The 8,138-nt window shown below is 41.4% G+C and overlaps 1 long non-coding RNA gene across 1 annotated transcript; it reads left to right on the top strand.

Annotated features, from left to right (window-relative positions):
* The first annotated feature begins 3,929 nt into the window (after nt 1–3,929).
* On the top strand, nt 3,930–5,878 carry LOC134435301 (uncharacterized). The gene is made up of 3 exons (XR_010031999.1): nt 3,930–3,982; nt 5,232–5,438; nt 5,808–5,878. It is a non-coding gene; the product is annotated as an uncharacterized LOC134435301 (long non-coding RNA).
* The last annotated feature ends 2,260 nt before the right edge of the window (nt 5,879–8,138 follow it).

Genomic DNA, 8,138 nt, shown 5'->3' with positions numbered 1-8,138 from the left:
AAAAAAAAGGGCTAAATTTAAACTTTCTCCTTTTGTTTTGGCCAAAAAATTTTTTGTCCCAGTGTTTTTTTCCTTTTTTGGGGGATTGAATTTTCACAAATTTTTAATTTTTATACCAAAAAATCTTTTACATTGAGAGGGGCATTTAAAATTGGGTTTTGAAGATTTTAAGTGGGCAGAATTTTTTTTACTAAAAATGCCAAGTTTTTTCCCTTTTCTTTTAACCAAAAAAAATTTTTAAACCCTTTTATAAATTTTAAAAAGGGTTTTTTTACTTTGTTGGCCATTTTTTTAAAAAAAAAAGGCCCCCTTGGAGGATTTCAAATTTTTTTTTTAGCCAAGGTTTACGATTAGAAAACCCTGTCATCCCCCAGAAATTCATTTAATTTCCCCCAAAGGAAATTTAGAAGTAAAAAGTAGGGGAAGGGAGTTTTTCCCCTTTAAAACCAGGTGGTAATTTTTTTTTCTGGGTTTTTTCTTTATCCCCAAAATTTGACCCAGGGGCTTAAACAGAAGTTTTTCAAAGGGTAAAAAGGGAAAAGCCCCTTTTCCCTGTTTTTTTTTTATTTTTTTTTGTGGGTGGCCTCCCCTTTAAAATGGGCGAAATTTCACACGAATTTTTTTATTCCTAGGGGGAAAACAGAGATTTGGAAACCCCGCAGTTTTGTTTCGTTTTTTTAAAATCATTTTGTTAATTTGTAAAAAAACACTAAACCCTAAAAAACATATAACCCTGTAAAAAAACATTAAAATTCGTGCTTTAAGGTTTGTACCCCAATAAAATTTTTTTTAAATTGGGGTTTTTTTAAACAAAAAAATTTTATATTAAACCCCGAAAAATTCACACTTAAGACAATTTTCAAATAAAGCTTTTTATTTTTTTTGCCGTTAAGTGAAAAAAGGGTGTCTTCACTTTAATCCCAAAAAGGCCAAAATTTGTTCCCCTTTCCCGAAAATAAAAACGCCCGTTTTTTAATTTAAATTAAGTTTCCCACAATGTTGGTTCGAAAAAATTCAAAAGCGTTTTTTTTTCTTTAAATTCAAAACATAGGTGTGGAAAACTATGTATCACCAGATTTGGGTTTTATTTTCCCCAAAAGTTTAAAAAGGGAGGGCCATTTTTATTGTACCCTTTCAGGCCAAAAAAGATGCCGGTTTTTGCCCAAATGAAAGAGGCTGCCATTGGGGGGGGGGGGGGGGTAGGTTTGCCCCCGGGGAAGGGGGGGGTGTTGGGGGGGGGGGGGGGGGGGGGGGGGTGGGGGGTTTTGGGGGGTTTGGTTTTTTTTTTTTTGTTTTGGGTTTGTTGGTGGGGGGGGGGGGGGGGTTGGGGGGGGGTGGGGGAGGGTTTTTTGGTTTTTTTTGGGGGGGGGTTTTTTTGGGGGGGGGGGTTTGTGGGGTGGGGGTTGGGGGGGGGGGAAAGGGGTTTGGGGGGGTTTTTGGGGGGGGTTTTTGGGAAATTTTGTGGGGGGGGGGGGGGGGGGGTTGGGGGGGGGTTTTTTTGGGGGGGGGGGGGGGGGGAAATGGGAATTTTGGGGGGGGGGGTTTTGGGGGGGGTTTGGGGGGGGGTTTTTTTTTTGGGGTTTTTGGTTGGGGGATTGGGTTTTGGGGGGGGGGGGGTTTTGGGGGGGGGGGGGGGGGGGGGGGGGGGTTGGTTTGGGGGGGGGGGGGGGGGGTTTTTGGGTTTTTTGGGGTTGGAATTGGGGGGGGGGGGGGTTTTTTTGGGGGTTGGGGGGGGGGGGGGTTTGGTTAAAAAGGGGTTGGGGGGGGGGGGGTTGGAAAAAAAAAAGGGGGGTTTTTTCGGGGGGGGGGGGGGTTTTTTTTTGGGGGGGGGGGGGTTTGGTTTGTTTTGGGGGGGGCTGCGCCCCTTTGCAAAAATTTTAGATGGGCCGTTTTTTTGCCCCAAAAACCTACCAATGCTGGAAGTGCTTTTTTTAGAAAGCTTGTAAAATTTTTTTTTAAATTGGAAGGGGCAATGAGGGTTAAAACAGAGTCCAGGCAGCTAAATTAAAAAGGTAAACTGTGATTTTAGCTAAAGCCTCCTGGTTTAAAAGAAAATTTTAAGGAAAGGGGTAACTTTTTTTAAATTCTTGGGGCCCGGTTGAGCTTTTAAATTTTTCAACCCAAATCAAGGTTTTTTTTTAAATTTTTTTTTTATTTTTTTTTATTAAAAATTTATGCACGGCCAATTTTTTTTTTGGGGATAAAACTTGGTGGGGGAAAAAGGGGTTTTTCCCGGGCTCTTTTAAGGATTTTCCCCTTATTTTTTTTTAAAAAAATGGAGTAAATACTGGGAAAACTTGAAATTTCCAAGGAAATCGGTCCCGGAAAGGTTTTTTTTTTTTTTTTTTTAAAAAATTTTTCCGGGGAAATAGGGGGATCAATGGGCCTATTTACTTGGGGAACCGACCAAAAAATTGGGGGTTTTCCATTGGGTCCCGGATACCCCGGAAATTTAGGGGTTTTTTTACCCCCCCCCCGGGTTTTGGGCGGTATTTACGACAGTTTAACCTCAGCTACTTGATTTCGGTCCGATTTGAGTCTGACTGAAGATGGAAGGGACATAGGTGCCGTGCGTAAAGAGCCCACCGCACATCGCCGTTTCGGCGACACCAGAAAGTTCCTTGATCTCCCAATCAAAAGAATAGGCCAGAATTATCCAGGAGGACTGAGCTGAAAACTGCAGCAGTCACCTTGCACAGTTCTAGCTGCTCTGAAGCACGTGCGTGTCTAAGCAAATCATGCCCATTCGCAATGTTAAATAAAAAGTTTTGCACAAGGCTATAGTCTAAAATAGACACTGGAATAGCCCGTTTCGGAAGGCATTAAAGTCACGAGTTTACCCAGTCTAAATGTAGCTAGCACCCGGGAAGTTTCTGAGTTTTACTCCTTACATTAGTGAAACATAATATCAGGATATCCAACAAGTTAAAAGAATATCTGGGCATAACATTTAAAAGTGTCAGTGCAGAATTAAACTGGGCGCTGAATATAAATATTGGAGCCATTCTCCCTCCGTGTCTAGATACAGTCAGAGGCGCGCGCACGCTATTATTTCTGTATTATATGAAAATATCCTAAAACGGTCACATCAGAGGACCTTCGTGGTGGAGGATACTTGCGGCGGGGGCCGAGACCGAGTTGTTACGGGACACTCTTAATATTATTGAAGGGACAGACCATGCTCGATACTTTACCCGGTCTAAATGTAGCCCTCGAAAAGTTATGCCGCATAGGACTATTGTGCAGATTGATGCCAAGAACACGTGAAACTAGGCACATTGGAGACTAGAGCCTATAATTTAGACATAGCCTATTCATTTGATTGTGCTACGTAAACTTAAAAGTGTCGGTACAGAATCAAGCGGGACGCTGAAATATTGGAGCCAGTAACTTCGTGTCCGGTGGATAGCCTATTGTGCAGACACACGCACAACTTTTCTCTCCCATATCTTTGCTAATCAAGCCTCCGATCTGAAAAAAGACACGGGCACTCAGGATAACCGTTTACACGAGCTGTTTAAATAATGTGATGCACGTTCTTCATGACATGGCATGGTTTGGCCACCCTAAATTCAACATGACTGCATTCGCACATATCGTTTAAACATCCATGATGGAATTGTCACTCTTAATGTGCAAGTATTGGATATGAAAAAAAGATCCTGAAACGGTCACAACACCAGAGGACCCGTGGTGGTGTGGTGGATATTTGCCGCGGGGACCGAGGCCGAGTTGTTACGGTAGGCTACAATCATATTATAGAAGGGAGGGACAGTCAGGCGACACAGCGCGACTCACATAGGGTAGCTGTGGTAGCTGTGGTACCGCAAAGCATTCCTGATGGCGGAAATGAATGCAAATGCATGCAAATACTCGGGCGGATATCCGGGCACTCACATCCAGCAGCCTACTTACATTGGGTTGCTACAATGCCGACAGCTCTCTTTGCCACCCCTACAACGTGCTTGTTCAAGCAGCTCCTGTGAGTACTTTATTTTGAATAATTCATCTCATTTGTAGTGTATTTCATGCTGGTAGTTCATATATTAATTTTAGTAACTTCAAAATTCCAATTAAAACGAAGTAGTTTGGATAATGGCTGAGCAAACACTTGGTGCAACTCAGCTACAGTAAGCTTAATTCATGGTTCTTCATTTAAGCTTAGAAACTTTAATACATGTTTTGTAGGCCTATGTGTTTGTCTATCATTTTCACAAAAACATATTATGTAAAATACAAGAAAGACAATATGCTTCTGTTGTGTTCCTGGATCTCTGTTTTTAGCCTAGTGAGGCCAAGACAGATTGCAAGCCTGTAGAAATGAAATCTATGGTGTTGTTCCATTAGGCCTATCAGCCTGTTGTGCACATCCCAGTCAAGAAAACTTGTTTGAAGAGGTGGCTTGCCATGCCCTACCACTGAATTGCAATATAATATACTGTATTTAAGCCCCCCAGTGGTCACTTTTGGAAGCGTAATAATTTGACAAACCAGTAGCAAATAAGATTACCAGCCAGTAGAGTAGAACTGGCAGAATTCCTCTCCAATGGACTTATGACTTCTGTGTGTGCCTGTGGAGGGGAGTTGAAAGGGGTGAATTTCTGCTAGATGTACTAGAGCAGCTTAGTGACATAGTCATACACTTTGGTATAAATGCATGGAATTTGTCAAATATACTTTCTGAGGGTCACTTTCTTTAATAAAAAAGCGGGCCACACAACATTGTAATATAGGCAGCATTTTCCAAGATGGCTGCCACTGCTATTGAATGGTTAGTATAATGTATAAAACCATTTACTTTGGTTAAAAAATGCAATATGACTGAAATACTATCTGAGGGTCACTTTTTAGGAAAAAAAATGTTGGCCACACTTAAAGTCAGTATGGCGCCCATTTTTCAGATGGCCGTCTCTGCTACTAATAGTTACTGTAAAAGCCACTTACTTTGGTGTAAAGACATGGAATTTAGCTGAAATATTCTCTAAGGGTCACACTTCAGGAAAAAAAACACTGACCACAAGATAATTCTATGTGGCGGCCATTTCTCAAGATGTAGATGTAGTGTCCTAAACTACATAAACTTTTTCTTTAGAAATGATATTGCCAGAAATTGCCTCTAATAGTTTAATATGAAGGGGTTAGACTGTCTTTACAAGGGAATTTTAGACTACAGTGCTGTGTTGTCTACTGACTATATGTTTAATTGTTTTTTCTATTCTGCCTTTGGTCAGTTTCTTTCAGGTTTTGTGCTTAGAAAGAGTGACATGATGCAGGATGGAGTTGCGAGGAGTTCCCGGACACGGTCAAAGATGGCTGGAACAGTCGGATGGATTTGCAATCATGCAATAAATGCCCACATAAGATGCCATGGTCAAATGGTTGGAGATCGTTGACAGTTTGCAGCTATTGATGAAAGTTGTTTCCGTAATAAAAGCAAGGTGAGCCTCCCAAAACCCCCATAAGCCTGCCAACGTCCCCGTTAGTATTGAAAAAATAAAGTAGAATAATGCCCCCTAAAGGCAACTAAGCACCGCAGCCATCTCAACCTCCCCTGGGGGGCTGGAGAGGTACCACTGTGAAGCAGTACAGCAACATGTTGTTGGACCACCTTAAGCTTTGATGATGTCACCCATGGTGCTGCATATTTTCAAAAAACATGCTGGCCAAGCTGCATGGTTTTTATCTGACATTTTTCCCTTCTCATTTTAATATCTGTATCACTTTGGTCAGTTTTGTACTGTTTTATGTGCTTTATAAATAAAATGTACTTACTTACTCACTTACTTTACTTTCTTGTATATTTACAGTATCACCACAGAAGGGCCGGTGCAACATGGCGACGGAAAAAAGTGGGTTTTAAGAATATTAGGAGTTGGTGACCATCAGAAACGTCCTGTCTTGTGGCTGGTGAGGAGAAGCTGGTGTGGTTTAAACACGTGCGTCCCGGTTACCACCGTCATCAGTGTCCAATGGGGCGCTTACAGGAGTGCATTGGCTGGTTTGCGGATCCAAACACCTTGTGCGCCTCCCAGTATGTCAACCCCAGCTTTCTCTGTGGACCATGCAACTTGGACTTTCCGAGTTTTATATAGGACAATGCATCTTGCTCTGCATCTGTAAACCATGGACTCATCTTTTGGACGTTTTCAGGAGAATGGGTGTGTGTGTGTGTGTGTGTGTGTGTGTGTGTGTGTGTGTGTGTGTGTGTGTGTGTGTGTGTGTGTGTGTGTGTGTGTGGCTCGGTCGGTTGCTCGGTAGGTCTGTCTGTCTGTCTGTCTGTCGCTCTCTCTCTCTCTCTCTCTCTCTCTCTCTCTCTCTCTCTCTCTCTCTCTGGATAAATGTATGTAAGCCTGTGGTATGTTATTGTGTGATCCCTTGTTTAACATTTTTGCTTATTAAAATTTGTACACAAACTGGTGTTTTTATTGATGATGTTAGTTAATCAGAAGTTCTTCTCTGAGTACATAGTAACACATTCTGAATATCACTTCTTCATGTATTAGCTAATGCTATAGTACTCATTATCATGTCATGACCGCAGAATAAGGGGCAAAGATTCAGTTGTTAAGCGTAAAATCTTTTGTGAGTATATATTAACACACTTGGAATATCTCTTCTTTATACATTAACTAATGCCATATTCATCATGACTTATATTATGACTCCAAAGAGGTTGTTAAATAATACATTAATTAATCATTACTTTAGATATGACCTCATACAGAAAAATATTACTTGTGTGGTGCTGGTTACAAGATCATCTTAGACGAAGGCCTACCCAATAATACCAACCCCCCTTTCAACAAGCAGACCTTGACACATGGGACATAATATGATATAGCTTGTATATTGATATTACAAATGACTGCGGCTGGTCACAAGAATGTGAAGTGGGAAATGATCTCTGGCCAGAGTGGCAAAACATTGCACCAGGGACTGTGTGTCCAGAAGAGGCGGCTTCTAGGCCACAGCCAGCAGGTGAACGATATGAAGGTTGCAAGCACCCCTCCACGTTTCAAACAATGCAGAGCCAACGGTGCCCTATCGCAACATCTTCCTGGCACAGTGGTGTCACGCAGCCTACGTGAGTCAACTATCTTGAGAAACGACTGGATCGTGATAAGGCAGGATTTTTAGCATGGGATTCATTTCCAGTATAATTTTGCACTTTAAATTTACCTTTCATCCACCATGTTAACTTTACTTCTACACTCAACATCTGCTGCATGCATAAGGTAGGCCAAGTCTATCAATTAATTCCACGTCCAGGTCGAATTCTTGTATGATAAGGAACGATCTGGCAGTGTTAATACAGAATATATTAACACTTGGACACATAATATATTAACAGCAGTGTTATCAGTAGTGTTAATATATGGTATATTAACACTTGGAACTCACACCATGAATTCACCTTTGATTTGCACAATTAGTTAATAGTGGGTCATTATGATTCCAAGCAGGACTCCCTTCTCATTACTAGTATACTAACCATCAATGCATACATAGGTCATATGTTAATTAACTATAAATCATACATTACTTCCAACATAATTCCAATAGTATTCATGTACCCTTATTGTAAAGTGTTACCGGCTCGTCTGAGGACGACCTGGAGAGAGCCCTCACGCAACTTCCACAACATGCGTCTCCCATCCATGGTGTATTGTGTGCTTCCCACTTCCAGAGGCGTCAAAAGTTTAAAAAAAAAATAAAAAAAGGAAAGAAACACAGTTTTCTTCAAACAAAGGGAACTTGTGAGAGTAACCGGTAAACCTGACTCTGCACTGGTTGGATCAAGTTTGTGGTGGGTTCTTGTTAGGTTATAGTGTGTTCCAGTAACAACACAATGTCTGAAACACACCACTGACAAAAACACCCCATGGTGGCTGTCGCTTGCCATACATTCACACCTGACAAATACTGACTAAACAGCTGAAAACTGAACGGACAGAATACAACATACATTTGGTGCTGGGTATGTGGAAGTATTTACTCAAGAGAGACAAGTGCTGAAACTCTAACAAATCTCCTCCTCCATTTTTGTCTCCATGACAACACATACCATACATTCACCAATCAGGTGATGCCCTTGTCCAATCATTAACTTTCAATACTAACACAACCCAAATAATTTG

This window comes from Engraulis encrasicolus, chromosome 1, assembly GCF_034702125.1.
Source record: "Engraulis encrasicolus isolate BLACKSEA-1 chromosome 1, IST_EnEncr_1.0, whole genome shotgun sequence".
Lineage (NCBI taxonomy): Eukaryota > Metazoa > Chordata > Actinopteri > Clupeiformes > Engraulidae > Engraulis > Engraulis encrasicolus.
Note: the sequence above shows the minus strand (reverse complement) of the source record. Positions and strands in the feature narration are given on the sequence as shown.